At 36.6% G+C, this 17333-nt stretch overlaps 1 protein-coding gene across 2 annotated transcripts in view; it reads left to right on the plus strand.

Moving 5' to 3' along the window:
• Positions 1-17333, plus strand: part of ZFAND3 (zinc finger AN1-type containing 3) — a 319579-nt gene that overhangs the window by 195721 nt on the left and 106525 nt on the right. The gene's annotated exons all lie outside the window — the stretch shown is intronic.

Genomic DNA, 17333 nt, shown 5'->3' on the forward strand with positions numbered 1-17333 from the left:
ACAGTATTTCAAGTAGTGTGTAGGTGCCTAATCCCTAAAACTGATTTCAAAACTTTGGTGCATATTTAAAAACTCCGGGGAGTTTTAAAAATCCATGTACCTAGGCCACCTCCCCCCCATACCAATAAATAAATAAAAGTATTTGGGATGGGAGCAGGCATTGGTATTTTGTAAAGATCTCCAAGATTTTAATCTGAAGCAAAATTTATGAGCCACTGCCCTATTTAACTTATAATGCATAGGTAAAGTTAAACTCATGCCATTTGCTTTTTATAGGAAAATACCTTCCCTGAATCAGGTGCAGGGTGTTTTTGATGGCTTAAAACCTATAAATAACTAACAGGCTTAATATCCAGGTATTTGATGATAAAAGAGGATTTTGTTTTCTTTTTGTATTTTGTATATTTTTTCAGTTTACTCTCAAATGGTTCCAAAAAATATTCAGAGGGAGAAAATGAATGATAAGGCAAATTGGGCAAAGTGTAAATGGTTAGTGAATCTTGTAAAGGCTATATGGAAGTTCTCTTTATTAGTCTTGTACCTTTTCTGTAAAAGTTTATAAAACTTTTAAAAAGTTTTGTTAAAAAAAAGAGTTTGTTAACTTGGATCTCTAATTGGTAAAATATTGAGAGATTTTTGTTGTTAATTTAAAAAACACAGGTGGGCAGAATGCATCTTAGCTTTCAGTCATCTCATTTCACTCACATTGTCATTTATCTGGAATTCTTTTCCTCCTGGGGCCCTGTTTTCTAAAGGGAGAAGGCTCCCCCCGCCCAATACAGAGAGGATGGTATCTAGTTAAGCATCATCCCACTTCTCTGTCTCTTTTTTCTGCTTCCTAGGCACAAAATACTATTTTCTCTAAGGGTGCCTAAAGGTGAAGCAGGTACAATTCTGTGAATTCAGAAAATAATTATTGAGGTTTTCTAAACACAAAGCAATTTGCTAATTGCTGTGTTGTTGATTAATTCATTCATTCATTCATACATGGAGTTTAATGATTTTCCTGTAGAAGGGTTTGAGTGTATTTTCCAATTACATTTTTAATTGGAAAATACCTTTGATCATTTAATTTAGCCTTCTACCAGTACAAGACTGACAGATGAAAACTTATACTTTATTTAAGGCCTCAGGGGAAGGGAAGTGTATATGTGTCTGTGTGTCTGTGTGTGTGTGTATATATTACTGTTTTTCTTATTATCTAGAATTCAGTATTGAATATCTACTTTTATATTATATCCATTTTATATTACATCTATGCCCTTGATGCTTAATTAGTTAACTGTGCTGTTGTTTCTTTTTAAAAAATTGTGGCTAGTAATTATGCAAACATGCTCAACCTCATTGCTAATCAGGGAAATACAAATTAAAATAAAAAAGAGATAATTTCATACCTTTCATATTGGCAAAAATTTAAATGTCTGGCAATGCCAAGTGTTGACAAGGATGTGTGCGTCCTGCTATTGGTAGAAGTATGAATTGAATATCTCTTTCATGAGCAATTTGACAATATTTGGTAAAGGCAGCATTCCCGTTGGCCTGGCAATTCACGTCTATACCCTGGAAATGCTGTAATGCTTGTGCAGAGGAGACAGGTACAAGAAGTGATTGTATTAGCAGAAAAATTAGGTACAAGCTAACTGTACAGCATCAGATGAATACGTTAATTGTGGTTTGTTCATACACTGGAACACTATGCAACTGGCAGCGTGGAATAGGTCTTAAAAACATGGCTGAGTAGAGTTTCTGAGTGATGTATATATATGTTACCGTTATATAAAGTTTAAAAACATGCAAAAATCATGCTTTTTAATGGATGTTTGTTTGTAGAAATAGTATAAAAACATGCCTTGGAAAGCAAATCCTGAACCAAGTTTAGGATAGTGGTTACCTCTGGGAAAGAAAGAAGGGGAAAAGAGTGGGGAAGGAGTACAATGAGACCTTCAACTTGACCTGCAATGTTTTCTTTCTTTTTAAGCAAATATAGTGAAATGTTAAATTAGACAAAGCTAGATATTAGTTCATGTTATTCTCTGTAACTTTCTGCATATTTATAAAGCATGATTAGATACATTCAGAGTAGTGTGTTTATAAGGTGCCACAAATTCAAGTCATCAGTAGTAATGTAGAACAGCAGACCACCTCTTGCATGTAACCCTGAGACTTAAAGGCAGTGGTTTAGGTTTTGGAGTCAAATATATCTGGGTTAGAATCCCAGTTGATCCACTCAGCTGTCTGACTTTGGGCTTTAGTATGCTCATGTGTGAAGCAGCGGTCAAACTTACCTCCAAGGGGTGGGTTGTGAGATTTGAAAAAGAAAAAAATGTGACAGATGGTAAGCACTCAATATATGACTGATACACTTAGCCTTTAACCACCTAGATTAAATCATCCTAATTTCAAGGAGCGATTCTTTAGTAGAGATTCATGGTTATGTGGGGACAAAGTGTTGCATACACAGTATTGCTTGTTTTCTATATGATTGGTGTAATTAAAAGTTTCTAAAATACAAAATCCATGCCAACACCTAGAGACCACATTAGAGCTGTATTTCTGTGCTGAGTTCTACCTACAAACTTAATTATGAAAGATCATTGAGGTTAACTATGTTATTGTGCTTTCCTCTTGTGTAGCCTTGCTTTTTAAAAGAAAAAGCTCCTTAAAAATAGGTCAATTACTTGTAATTTTTCAACAACTGAAATCTCCATTCTTAATGGATTTGTCTGAAAGTTATGAATAAAAACAGATAAGGCTATATTCAAACAACTACAGCAGATGAAATGGACTGAAAAAAATTATTTGTGTGAAGATGATATTTCTGGTGATTTTTTTTCTTGATTTTTTAGTATAGGATTAATGTTAATGTATTTTTAACTGTCTTTTGAGAACTGGCTTTAGGGACTTCTGGAAACACTGTATTCATAAACCAGACTCAGACGTCTATTTAGAGGGTCAGTCCTTCGTCACTGTGTGTGGAAGAGAGAACAACTTTTTTTTTTTTAAATGTCTTGAATTTCTGTAACCTGGCATTGCTTGCCTTCTGGTCAAACTCATCAAATTGAGAAGTGGGTGGGAGTACTGCCATATCTGAGAAGATTTCATTTTTAGCGACCCCCTAGTGAAAGGGTTATAGGCATTTTAGAGTTGTGGGTGTGTGGCAGTTGCCCAAAGCCAAGGGGAGGGAGGGAATGGCTTTTTGAGTCCAGCCATATTGTGGAAATAGATCGACTTCCTCATCCAGCTTCTCCCAATGGATTGATCACTTCTAGAAACACCAACCCAAAGGGTAACTCTCAATTTACAGAGAGGCAGGAAGCTTTGGGATAAAGCACAGGAGGAAGAACCACTGTGGGTGATCTGGGCAGGGACTGTTTGGCATTCAGTTAGAAGCACAGCCTTTGCATTCCACAGTGACTTCAACTGGTATTTGAAGCTAGTTATTAGTGTGCGCAGTGAGCCATGCATTCCTGAGGTAGCTCAGTGTTTTTAAAATAAAGTCTGAAAGCTTGATCTGCTTAGCTCCACTAAACCACTGTTCATATTTTTTCTGAAGGTACTTTAGCAGAGCCTGTCTTTTCATTCTGTGAATACTAAACTGCAAAGTAAATGATACTCTCATGGTAAATATACATTTTAGAATTACTATGTTTGATACTTGAAAAATTGAGGGGGGGAAGATATGGTGTTTGTGTCTCACTAAAGAGGGATAACCTGTCCTTCATAAAAAAAAGAACCATACATTTCTAGATATACATTTCTGTCTATCTTCTAAGGAATTCCCTTCATCTTCTGCTTTCCTAGCCAAAGATATGGACCTGTTTTGTTGGTTGGTTGTTTTGTTTTTGTTTCTTCATCTGTGCTGTTTACTTTATGGAAATAGGTGTTAACTGAGATATTTTCTTTTTTTTAATTTTTAATTTTTAATTTTTTTTAAACATCTTTATTGGGGTATAATTGCTTTACAATGGTGTGTTAGCTTCTGCTTTATAACAAAGTGAATCAGCCATACATATACATATGTTCCCATATGTCTTCCCTCCCGCGTCTCCCTCCCTCCCACTCTCCCCACCCCACCCCTCCAGGCTGTCACAAAGCACCGAGCTAATATCCCTGTGCCTTGTGGCTGCTTCCCCCCAGCTATCTACCTTACTACGTTTGTTAGTGTGTATATGTCCATGACTCTCTCTCGCCCTGTCAAAACTCACCCTTCCCCCTCCGCATATCCTCAAGTCCATTCTCCAGTAGGTCTGCGTCTTTATTCCTGTCTTACCCCTAGGTTCTTCATGACATTTTTTCCCCTTAAATTCCATATATATGTGTTAGCATACGGTATTTGTCTTTTTCTTTCTGACTTACTTCACTCTGTATGACAGACTCTAGGTCTGTCCATCTCATTACAAATAGCTCAATTTCATTTCTTTTTAAGGCTGAGTAATATTCCATTGTGTATATGTGCCACATCTTCTTTATCCATTCATCCGATGATGGGCGCTTAGGTTGTTTCCATCTCCGCGCTATTGTAAATAGAGCTGCAATGAACATTTTGGTACATGACTCTTTTTGAATTTTGGTTTTCTCAGGGTATATGCCCAGTAGTGGGATTGCTGGGTCATATGGTAATTCTATTTGTAGTTTTTTAAGGAACCTCCATACTGTTCTCCATAGTGGCTGAACCATTTCACATTCCCACCAGCAGTGCAAGAGTGTCCCCTTTTCTCCACACCCTCTCCAGCATTTATTGTTTATAGATTTTTTGATGATGGCCATTCTGACTGGTGTGAGATGATATCTCATTGTAGTTTTGATTTGCATTTCTCTAATGATTAATGATGTTGAGCATTCTTTCATGTGTTTGTTGGCATTCTGTATATCTTCTTTGGAGAAATGTCTATTTAGGTCTTCTGCCCATTTTTGGATGGGGTTGTTTGTTTTTTTGTTATTGAGCTGCATGAGCTGCTTGTAAATTTTGGAGATTAATCCTTTGTCAGTTGCTTCATTTGCAAATGTTTTCTCCCATTCTGAGGGTTGTCTTTTGGTCTTGGTTATGGTTTCCTTTGCTGTGCAAAAGCTTTGAAGTTTCATTAGGTCCCATTTGTGTATTTCTGTTTTTATTTCCATTACTCTAGGAGGTGGGTCAGAAAGGATCTTGCTGTGATTTATGTCATAGAGTGTTCTTCCTATGTTTTCTTCTAAGAGTTTGATAGTTTCTGGCCTTACATTTAGGTCTTTAATCCATTTTGAGCTTATTTTTGTGTATGGTATTAGGGAGTGATCTAATCTCATACTTTTACATGTACCTGTCCAGTTTTCCCAGCACCATTTATTGAAGAGGCTGTCCTTTCTCCACTGTACATTCCTGCCTCCTTTATCAAAGATAAGGTGTCCATATGTGCGTGGGTTTATCTCTGGGCTTTCTGTCCTGTTCCACTGATCTATCTTTCTGTTTTTGTGCCAGTACCATACTGTCTTGATTACTGTTGCTTTGTAATATAGTCTGAAGTCAGGGAGCCTGATTCCTCCAGCTCCTTTTTTCGTTCTCAAGATTGCTTTGGCTATTCGGGGTCTTTTGTGTTTCCATACAAATTGTGAAATTTTTTGTTCTAGTTCTGTGAAAAATGCCAGTGGTAGTTTGATAGGGATTGCATTGAATCTGTAGATTGCTTTGGGTAGTAGAGTCATTTTCACAATGTTGATTCTTCCCATCCAAGAACATGGTATATCTCTCCATCTATTGAGATATTTTCTTAAACAACAGAAAATAACGTTCACATCGGCATTCTTGGATCTCTGGTTTTAGGTTTTGTCCTGTCCCCCCAAGTCTCTATACCTTTACTCTCAAAACTGTGCTATTCCTAGTTTCCTGGAAAACTAATTATAATTATTTATCCTCCCTCCCACTTCCCCAACTTTCACAGACTTTTTAGGGTCAGCTCCCTTTTACAGTCCCTGGTGGACTATCACAGCTGAAGAGCCAGTTATCCCAATAGACTATGAACTTAGCCTGTTTTTATGTGGATTTCAAAATAAGATGGGTTACATAATGTCACTTGTAACCTGTCTCCTAAATAATTAAAATGTAGTGTAACAGTCTATAAGGTGGTTTTAGCCTTGTCATCTATAACTTTTATTAGGAAAGGTATCCACTGATATTACATATTCCTTTAACATCTTCTCATATGACTAAATGAAGAAAATATTTGTTTGCATTTTGAAATAAAGTACAAAGAACATTAAAATATTACATCTTGCTAAAAGTGAAGTAAGTCAGGTGGAGAAAGACAAGTAGTGTATGATGTCACTTACATGTGTAATCTAGAAATACCAAACCCAGAGAGATGGAGAGTTGGAGTGGTGGTTACCAGGGTCTGTGGAGTGAGAGAGATGGGAAGATACTGGTCAAGGGGTACAAACTTCCAGGTATAAGATTAACACGTTCTGGGGATCTAATGGACAGTGTGGTGATTATAGCTAATAATACTGTGTTATATACTTGAATGTTGCTAAGAGAGGAGATCTTAAAAATTCTCACCACGCACACAAAAGAAATGGTAATTATGTGACAAGAGGGAGGTGTTAGCTAATACTATGGTGGTAATCATTTTGCAATTTATAAATGTATCAAACCAACTCATTGTATACCTTGAATTTACACAATGTTATATGTCAGTTCTATCTCCATAAAGCTGGAAATAAAATATTATATGTTGTAGCACATCATAAATGGTTACAATTAAGCTGTCTCATAATTAAAAAAATTTTTTCACTATCTTTTCAGAGCATATGTTTTAAATTTAAAAAGTATAAACACCAATTTATTTTTGAACAGAAAGTGCACACACATTCTGCAAAATTTTTTAAAAGGTGCAAGAGGGTACATCACAAAAAGTAGATCTCCTGCTGCTGTCCCCCATCTACATAGTCTGCCTCCCTTTATGTCTGCTCATTTTGGTTTTCTTATTTACACATCCACTGTACCTTGTTTTTTCCATTCATTATGTTCTGGAGGTCATTTCATATCCGTACAAACAGCATTAAAGTTGACTTTTTTTTTTAATGGCTGCATAGTTTTACATTATACTATAAATTTAACCAGTTCTCTGTTGTTGGATATTTAGGACCCCCCCCCACCCCCGCTTTTTTATTTTTTTTTTCTTCTTTTTAAATTTATTTTATTTATTTATCTTTGGCTGCATTGGGTCTTTGCTGCTGCGCGCGGGCCTGGGGGCCACTCCTTGCTGCGGTGTGCAGGCCTCTTATTGCAGTGGCCTCTACCACTGAGGAGCACAGGCTCCAGGTGCGGGCCTCAGCAGTGCAGCATGTGGGCTCAGTAGTTGTGGCTCATGGGCTTCAGGGCTCAGGCTCAGCAGCTGTGGCACATGGGCCCAGTTGCTCCGTGGCACGCGGGATCCTCCCAGACCAGGGCTCAGACCCGCATCCCCTGCATTGGCAGGTGGACTCCTAACAACTGCGTCACCAGGGACGCCCCCCCACCCTCACTTTTTACTAAAACAGTGTTGCGTTATTATCTGTGTACATTGGGGCTCTTTGCACAAGTGAGGTTATTGTATCTCTAAGGTGAACTACTAGAAGTAGAATTCATTGGTCAAAGGGTATGTGCACTTTTAATATTGATATTGCCAAATTGCTCTCCAGAGAGGTTGCAGCAATTTATACTCCCACTAGCAGTGTTCGAGAGTATCATTTAGTCCCTTCTTTTTAGCAGTAGAGAGCAAACATTTTGATCTTTGCCAATCTAGTATATTTTTTAAAATATTTTAAGTTTGTTTTAATTCATATATCCTGAGGTTGAACATTTTTCCATATGCATAAAGAGTGATTCAGATTTCTCTGAATAGTGTGTTTATGTCCTTTGTCCATTTTGTTATTAGGCTTTCTGTCTTTTTCCTTTTTATTTGTGTGAATCCTTATTAAGGAAATGAGTCCCTTTTCTATACTATGTGCTACAATTAATTTACCCAGTTATTTGTCATTTTGACCATTTACGGCGTGTGTTGAAAGGGCAGAAAATTTCTGTTTTTTATTTTTTTGGCTGTGCGGTGCATAGGGTTTTAGTCCCCCCGGCCAGGGGTCTAACCTGTGCCACCTGCAGTGGAAGCGTGGTGTCTTCACCACTGGACCGCCAGAGAAGTCCAAAAAGTTTTTATTTTTATGTAGTCAGAATTACCAGGTTTTAGTTTATGGCTTCTGGGTTTTATGTCAGACTGAAAGGCTGTCCCTTCTCTGAAATTAAAAAGAAAAATCCCTGTTTTATTTTATTACTTTTTTGGTTTTGCTTTTTATGTTTGAATAGGCTTATTTTTGTCAACAGAAGACATATCAAACATTAATATCAAAACACCATTTTTAGTTTGTTCATAATAACAATTTAATTGTAGGATGGCCTGTATGGCATAGACTGTACATCCAGGCAGACTAATAGTCAAATCATAGCTCCATTACTTCACTGCTCTGTGAGGTGGGCAGATAAATGAATCCAAGTCTCTGTTTTCTCATATGTAAATTAAAGATAATTGTACCTACCTGCAGAGTAGTTATGAAAATTGAAAGATAATATATCAGTTATATTCTTAGAGCAGGACATCACAATTTATAGTTCAGCACATACTAGTTTTCTTCCTTCCTCTGACCTGAGTGTTACAGTGGTGGGGGGAAAATTTAAAAGATAGGATTCAGTTGATGATAAAAACATCTTCCAGTTTATCTGGTAAAATGCTGTGCTTATAGCAGCACTTTGGTATTAAGAAATCTCTGACATACTTTGTCTGTTGCATAATTTATAGTTAAATAGTAACTATTTGCTTTGCTTTCCAAAGGGGAGGTAATTGCAGGCATATATGTTAAAGCAAAAAAGCTACACAGTGGCATGTGAAAAAAATTTTTTTTCTTTAAATGCTTCTTCCTGAAAGCGGAGTTTAGAAAACACATCTTCTTATTTTGCCCCTTTCCCCATTATACAGTCCGATGTTGTCCAGATTGCTGTGGGTCTTCTCGCCAAATGAGTTTTGTATCTCTAAGTTAATTTTCTGCCAGAATCACTTCAGGCTGATGACTGTGGTGTTTGTGTGGCCATTAAGCACACTGCCAGGATACGTCCACTACTTTCCACCTCTCCCGTTAAACAGCTGTCAGCAGATTTACAGGGCTGTTCCCTTGTTCTGCCTTAATTGTAGGGAGCCACAGGATGCAATGCAAAGGGTCCATAAAGGAGTTACGTAGAGCTGACTTTCATATCAAAGAAGGTAAACATAAATCCTGTCATCAGCTGAGTTCAATTTTTAATGTTACTTATATGAGTAGAAAATATATATAAGGAAGTGAGTTTCCGTTTTTAAACTCTGTGTCTTTGTTAACCTTTCTCTTGCTTCATTCAAGAACCTCCACTAGTAAAATAAAACAATTCTGAACAAGCATATACTGGAGGAGTCTTGGGCAAGAAGCTCTCATTAAAGTTGTATATACCACCCTGCTGAGCTTTACAATTGGTTTTGAAATGAAAATCTGTCAGATTAGAGCAAACATTATCCTAGCTGCAGTGATAAGTAATGTGGAGAAGATTAATGATTTTTCTATGAAAGCCAGTGAACATTGTCTGCTACTGTGCCCTTTTTTAAAAGGTGGAGGTGAGAGAGGTGGCAGGCTGGAAGGACAGACCATGCTTTTCATAGCTAAATGCTTATTTTTTTTAATGTAAACTAGTGATTCCCTAGCTCTTTCTCCCTTGGTTATACCAAGGAAGCTTTAAATTTCAGTTGTACCCCCAAGGAGTAGAACTTTGCATTGACTAGAGAAAGTAGGGTAGAACCTGGAAAGAGGAGAGGTTAGAAAAAAACTACCTTCTTTAAATAACAAAAGTTCTTACTTCTGTATTCCTATTGGTATAGGTATAGTTTTCTTCTCTTTTCCTTGGATAAGTTGTGGTACCATGATCTCTCCTCCTGGGGCAGATGTCTAAAGGTGAAAGGGTGAAAAATTAGTGGTGGTAGAGGTAATACCTCTCCTCTTTATCCATTGCATGAGTCATTAAAGGTAAAATTGAGTTGGGCTGCTGTTGAAACCTTAGAATCCCTGACTCAGAAGGGCTGCCCCAGGCAGTCCCTGCTTCCCCATTCAGCCCCAAGTGCTTCTGTTTTCTGAGACCTTCACTGTGAGGCAGGGAGAGTGGCATCAGCACCATTCTGAGGCAGTGTGTGCCTTGGAAGAGGAAAACTGCTTAGATGAGTATTTAAGAAACCATCAACACTTAAACGTAGATCTGTGTATCATATCGGACTTGGGATGGTATCAGCACCATTCTAATCCTGTGATTTGGAAATCAAGTATCTGGTATCAGGACCAAAGTTCGTCTTTTGTTGTTGTTTGAATATGGTATCCTGTAAACCTGTGCTGTTCAAAGCGTTCTCTCTAGACCAGCAGCATCCTCATCACCTTAGAGCTTGTTAGAAATGCAGAGTCTCAGACTCTGCCCTAAATCTACCAAATACAAATCAGAATCTGCATTTTAACAAGACTCCAAGTTATTCGAGTTTGAGCAGAGTTTGAGAAGCTCTGCTGTAAACCACAGCCTGCTTTTCTAAAATCAGCATCTGCTATGTTTTTTCCTTGATTTGAAGTAGGCAAAATGGTTTTTACAAAGAAAGAAAATGCCTTTTATTTCACCAACAGGAAGTCTGAATATGATTTTAATGTCATTGCAATGCCATGTTGTTTGGTACTATTTCTGTATCTTCCTGGAGATGTTATTTGTACATGCAGTTATTTCTACCTAATTTCTGCAACAGGAGTAAGTCAGCTCTTTGTTTTGCAGCTCTTTTAATAACCACAGCTACTGTTTATTAAGAGTTTGCTATGTTCCAGGCACTATACTAAGTTTATAAAGTTCTCTAATTTAATCTTTAAAACATCCCCCCTCCCCCCACTGAAAAAATAGGCAGTGGGGCCCAGAGAATTCTAATGTGACTTGGTGAGGTCATATATCACCTAAGTATTAAAGCTGAGCTTCAGACCTAAATTTTTCTGAGCCCTTTAGCCAGTGTGCTTTTCTGTTCTTCTGCCATTTGTTCAGAATTTATCTAAGAGCAGGGAGGTGAAATGTATAGTTTTTACTAATTCAGAATATTTGACTTGAGGATTACCATTCTTTTCATCTTACAGAGCATAATACAACTTGGTACAAATAGCCTTAGACAGAATTCAAGAGATCAGGATTCTAGTATAGTTCTGCTAACGTCAAGTTTTTTGTTTTTGTTTTCCCTTGTAAACTTAGCCAAGAATATGTGTTGGGGGTGGTGGTGGTTAGCTTTAAAGATAAAGAACCTGTATGTCCTTTGCAAATAAGTAAAATAAAATTTGCAAATAGTATGTACTATTCTTTCTGAATTTTTCAACTTCTAATTTACTAGGGGAAAAAGTGGTTAGTTATCTTTCAACAAATCTCTAAAGGTAGAAGGGGCTTTCATAGGTGAGCTAGCCAAACACTCTGAATTGAGGAAGGTTTAATTTTTCTGATTTTTTACTTGGAAAACCTTTCTGGAGAAGGAGCTATGCATGTGTGTGTAAAATGAATTTTAAGGTAGACTTTCCCCTTTTCATTGAACATTAGTTGGTCTGATTGAGGTATAATTACTAACAATTTAGATGTTTTAATAACAACATGGAAGTTTTTGTATTTTAAAAGAAAACTAATTCTTCTAAAGAAAAATCCAGAATGTGCTGTCTCTAAGCTGCCTATAATCTTTTTGGCATAGGCAAGGAGGAAATATTTCATTTTGGCAAGAGGGAAATATCCAAATATAAGAGCAGTTTCATACACCCACGAGAAAAATGTCACTACTTTTTGGAAAAATCAGGAATGAATCAAGAATAGCTTTTGAAAAGATTTCAAGTAATTTAAGTGGTATTTCTACGTGATTACTCAGTTTGGTCTCAAATACTTTCTATTGGTGTTTAAACTACTCCATTATTAGGAAAAAATCAGGTTAATGATATTGGCCAATTGTAGAAATCACTATTTATATTCAGTATTCCTTTCTTCAAAGATGTATTATTCAACCCAGGAATTCTTCTATTAGGTGTATATACCCCAAAGAATTGAAAACAGGTATTCAGATGAGTACATGTACATTCATGTTTATAGCAGCACTAGGTAGAAACTGCCCATATGTCTGTCATTGGATGAATGGATAAGCAAATTGTGGCACATGCATATAGTGGAATATTATCCAGCCATAGAAAGGAATGAAGTACAGATGCATGTGGAAACATGGGTGAACCTTAAAAACATTTATTGTAAGTAAAAGAAACCAGACATGAAAAGTCACATATTGTATGATTCCATTTATATGAAATACACAGGATAGGGAGATCCATAGAGACAGAACTCAGATTGGTGGTTACCAGGGGCAACAGGGAGAAAATGGGGAACAACCATTTAACATGACAAAATTTCCTTATGGGGTGATGAGAATGGCTTGGAACTGAATTGAGGTGGTGGTCACACAACACTATAAATGTACTAAATGCTGTTGAATTGTTCACTTTAAAATGGTTAATTTTATGTGAATTTCACCTCAATAAAAAGTACACTTATTATTCATTATTTCTCTTTGGTTGAATCTTTCTGGTACATGCACATGTCACATAGTCATCTGAGAGATGCTCTTTCAGATTTCAGTGTTTCAATGTTCCAGATTTCAGTGTTGAGGAGAGTACATTTTAATATCAGACCCATTTATTACTTTATTTTGCTTTAAAATAAGTTTTATTTTCTAACTCAAGGGTGTTAATTAAATTGCTGTAAACAGCTGTAAACATGGCATCATTAAAAAAACTTTTTTCCCTCAAAGAATTCACAAGCCACATACTTCTAGGAGTGGAAACTACTTAGGAGAGGCAAAGGTCTTCCTTTAGTCACCTCAGTATATTTTTCATAATCACTCACGATGCTTTCACTTCTTAATTAGAAGTGCTAATTTATTTTTTTCCCTTAAAAAGTAAGCACAATATCCAAGTCAAGGAAGAAAAATGGCACGTCATGCACATCAAATGAGAAGGAAAGTTTCTCTGAATGCTTTTATTTTTTGAAACTTGAATTAATATTGTAGTCAGATTGTTTTAAAAAATACACATGAAAATACTGCATCATTCTTGTGAACTGATCATTCTTTTTTGTCTATTTACTTCTTGTGAAATATTTAGTAATGCCAAATTAGTGATATTTATTACTATAAAACATAAGCCTTTAAAGAGAAGATGAGTCTAACAAATAACTTGCTTACTTCTCTTTTAGCCAGTCACACCCATACAGGGAATATTATTCAGCCATAAAGAGAAAGAAGTACTGATACTTGCTACAACATGGATAAACTTTGAAAACATTAGCTATGTGAAAGCAGTCAGTCACAATAGACCATGTACTGTATGATTTCATTTAAATGAAATGTTCAGAATAGGCAAATTATAGAAACAGAAAGTAGATTGGTGGTTGCCTAGGCCTGGGAGGGGAGGTTGGAGAGAAATTGTGGGGAGGGGGAGGGTCACTGCTAACGGGTATAGGGTTTCTTTTTGAGCTGATGAAAATGTTCTGAAATTGGTTGTGGTGATGGTTGCACAACTCTGTGAATGTACTTTGAACTGTTGAATTATGTACAAGCTGTATAGTATGTGAATTACATCTCAGTAAACCTATTACAAAAATTTAAATTATAAATTGACAAATTCTTTTCCAGATCCACTTCAAAATCTAGTTCTTAAAGGAAACACCCCTTAATCTCTCTGTCCCCTAAACACTCATCTATTCAGTTTATACTGGATCATTTTATACTTGTTGCATTGTTATAATTTTTCTTTATGAATCCTGCTTCAGTCTCAGGTCCTAGAATAGCTTCTTTTGCACTCTGTTTTAGCACTGTGATCAGGGGCTTTGTTTATCCACAGAAGACATTAGGAATGCTTGGTAACAATATAAGGACTCAGAGTATGCTTACTCAGCTTTGAAGTTCGACATCACATTATGCAAGTTTAGTTTTTGTATTATTTTAGGATCTCTCTTCAGATGAGCTTAAAATGCTTATTCAGTCTGACAGTGGCACCTCCCATCTACATGTGTGATAGGTATTATAGCTCTTTATATTGTGTGTGTATATAGTATAAAGTTTAGACATCACTCTCAAAGTGTGGGTGCTCTCTTTGCGAAGCAAATTTAGTTTTAGTTCCTGTCTGCACATTGGCTAGTTTTCTCTCTTACACATGAAATTTCAGATCCAGGTTAAATAAATTGATTAATGTTTATAAAATAAGGAATTTATTGACTTTTTTTTTGTAACTAAGTGAATTCCTGCATCACTACATACATATTTCCCCCAGTCTCCAGTCCAGGAAGAGAGACCTTCAGGAGCTTATGGGGCTCTAAAGACATGGACTCTAGTGATGGATAATGAATAATGAGCACAAGCAAAAATGGTGTTGCTGGATATAAACATCTGTTAGTTCCTTAAGATAAAGGATGTTAGGGTAGATCATAGTGATTTTCTTCCATGTCCTTCTACCTCCTGCTTTTAAAATATTTCTCCTAAATATAAATTCAGCAAGCTTTTAAAATGCTTCATTGTTTACAAGTAGTCCCTTCTCATTCAGTAACCCCATGGACTTGTTAAGGTCCTTCTCAAAAGAACCAAGGAGCTTTGAATAGCATATGGAGATACCTTTTTTCCAAGGTTAACTTTTCCTTTTGTAAGTATATTTTAGGCAGCAACTTGCCCTTCTAAAGATACCTCTTTTTTTAATAGAGCATTTTTAATAGAATATATTGTTTAGCTGCCTTGGAATTAAATCTGTGAAATATTAATGAATGTACTAAGGCTTGAAAAACCCAATGGTGTGTGTGTAACTTATCTAGCTTTCAGTAGCTCAGAGAGAGTGGCAAGGAATCAAAGCAAAATTCTGAAGAAAAACTGTTCTTCACGGCTGGCTGCCTTGGTAGGCATAAAATATTTATATTTGTACAAAAGGCTGATGCTCTCAGCATAGGCTTTGAAACCAATCTGGATATCTTAGGAGGGTGGAAGGTGTGGTAGGGTGAGTGGAAGACTCTGACTCAGCAAAATATCTCAGAGAGCCCTCAGCCACAGTCTAAGGTAGGAGCACAGCTGTTCTCATCTGAGCTGCCCCTGCTGTGGAGCCTTGCTTTTGTTTTCTCTGTAATTCATGCAGTCCTCTTGTTGTAGGGACTGGGAAGACACTGCTTTTTCCAAGGCTTAAAGGTGGTTAACCAACATTCCTCAAGGGATTGTTCTCCCCAAGTTGCTGCTCTATTTAGGAGACCACATTGCTATCGGAATATTTGGGAATTGTCTTCAGGTCTCCCTTTTAGCCAGCGTCCCAGAAATACCATCAAGCCCAGGAGCAGGCCAGTTTTCTTCCTTTCCTTTTTTTTTTCTTTTGTTCTGTAGTTTGTACCTCCTACTAGAGTTAAGAGCACAGTTATGTGGCATACTTTTTTTTTACAAGATAACAATGTATGTGAATTAGAAAACACAGGCTCTAGCCTCCATTATAAATTTTGCATAGGGTTTGTAGGACCTAAATGTCTATGTAGTAAATAAAGAGAATTTTAGGTAAACGTTACACCAGATTTTCTGTATTGTGTTATGATTTTTGAAAAACATTCCTTTCTCTTTATCTTTTTTGGAACTCATCTCTGATTAGCCTTAATAAACTACATCTGAATGTACAGTAGTCAATATTCCATGCTTGTATTTATTGTCTAGTCAAGATGTCTCTTTTCCCAGTTAATTTCCTCAGACAACTGCAGATCTGCTTGATTATTAGGTTCAGAAGGTTCAGATGTCCAATTGCAACTAAAGCTTGTCTGACCTAAAGTGTTATGGGTGGTAAAGAAGCCACTTACTGACCTCTCCGTAACAGTATGGCAGCAAAATAAGGTCAGAGTTACTGTGCCAGTGAATAAATTCCAAGTTGCAGCTTTTCATCTTGCCTTGAAATGATGCTGTGATCTTGGCCTAGCTTCTGGTTTATCATGGATAGATTTCATACGTTGCATGCAGAATTCCACAGTAGAGTGTAACTTGATGACTTGCCGTTCTTTAGGAAGAAGGCATGAGGCAGAACAGCCCACTCTAAATCAAGCTCTATTTTTTGCTTCTAAGGAATTGTTTTAATTACCCCGATGTGTTTTCAGTGAAGTTGACCTTGACTCTCATCACAGACACCTGTTTCTCTTGACCATCTTGACTGAGCCTTAATAGCCAGTGGAGGAACTGGCAAGTCAGTAAGGACCCAAATCTTCAGTCCTGCACCTGGCTGTTTCAGTTTTATCTGAACTCCTACCTTGAAAAAATTAGAGTTTATAAAAGAAACCATTAATGTTCTATCAGGCATCTTTAATCATCTTCAATCATCTTCTTTAAACAGTATAGTGTTAAAAACTAGTTTTTGAAATTTGTATCTACAAACTATTGCAGGTGGATAGCCTTCTTTCTGATGGCTGATATAAAGTTGCCCTGGCTGACAATCATCCTATAAACTGATTGTACAGATTTTCGACCTCTGGGTCTCAGGAAGGGTAGCAATTCTGATTTTACCTTTTGCCTTTACCTCTGTTGGTTTTTTTTTTGTTGTTGTTGTTACTAAATATCAACAAGCAAAACACTTTAAATACGACTGTAATAAAATGTCTTTCTTGTGATTTCTTACTCATTTGGATCTCTCTAATACTACTGAAACAACACGGTACTTATGGTTGTAATTGGTTGTCATCTCTCAGGCAATGACTAAAGTAAGGACTCGTATCTAGAATACATAAAGAATACCTACATATCAAAAATAAAAAGACCACCCCCTTAAAAATAACCCTGTAGTTAAATAGGCAAAAATTAGGCACTTTACAAAAAGGGAATATCCAACTGGTCAATAAACATGAAAAAATACTTAGAGCTTTTAATCATTAGGAAAGTACAGAGAAAGTATGACATGTTGGTGAAGATGTCGAGCAACAGGAATTTTCATGCATTTCTAGTAGGAGGGTAAATTGTCATATATTTTACTTTTACATATGCTGTAAACACATAATACATTACTACCATTTTTGCTTTAAGCAGTCACGTATCGGAGCAAATACAAATAAGGAAGCTATTGTTTATATTTACCTTAAATTATTCTATATTTAGTGTTCTTCATTTCTGTGTGAAGATCCAAGTTTCTATCTGATGTCAAATTCCTTCTGCCTGAAGAACTTACTTGAACATTTCTTGTTACACGTGTGTGTGTGTGTGTGTGTGTGTGTGTGTGTATGTGTG

This window comes from Phocoena phocoena, chromosome 10 (genome assembly GCF_963924675.1).
Source record: "Phocoena phocoena chromosome 10, mPhoPho1.1, whole genome shotgun sequence".
NCBI classification, from domain to species: domain Eukaryota; kingdom Metazoa; phylum Chordata; class Mammalia; order Artiodactyla; family Phocoenidae; genus Phocoena; species Phocoena phocoena.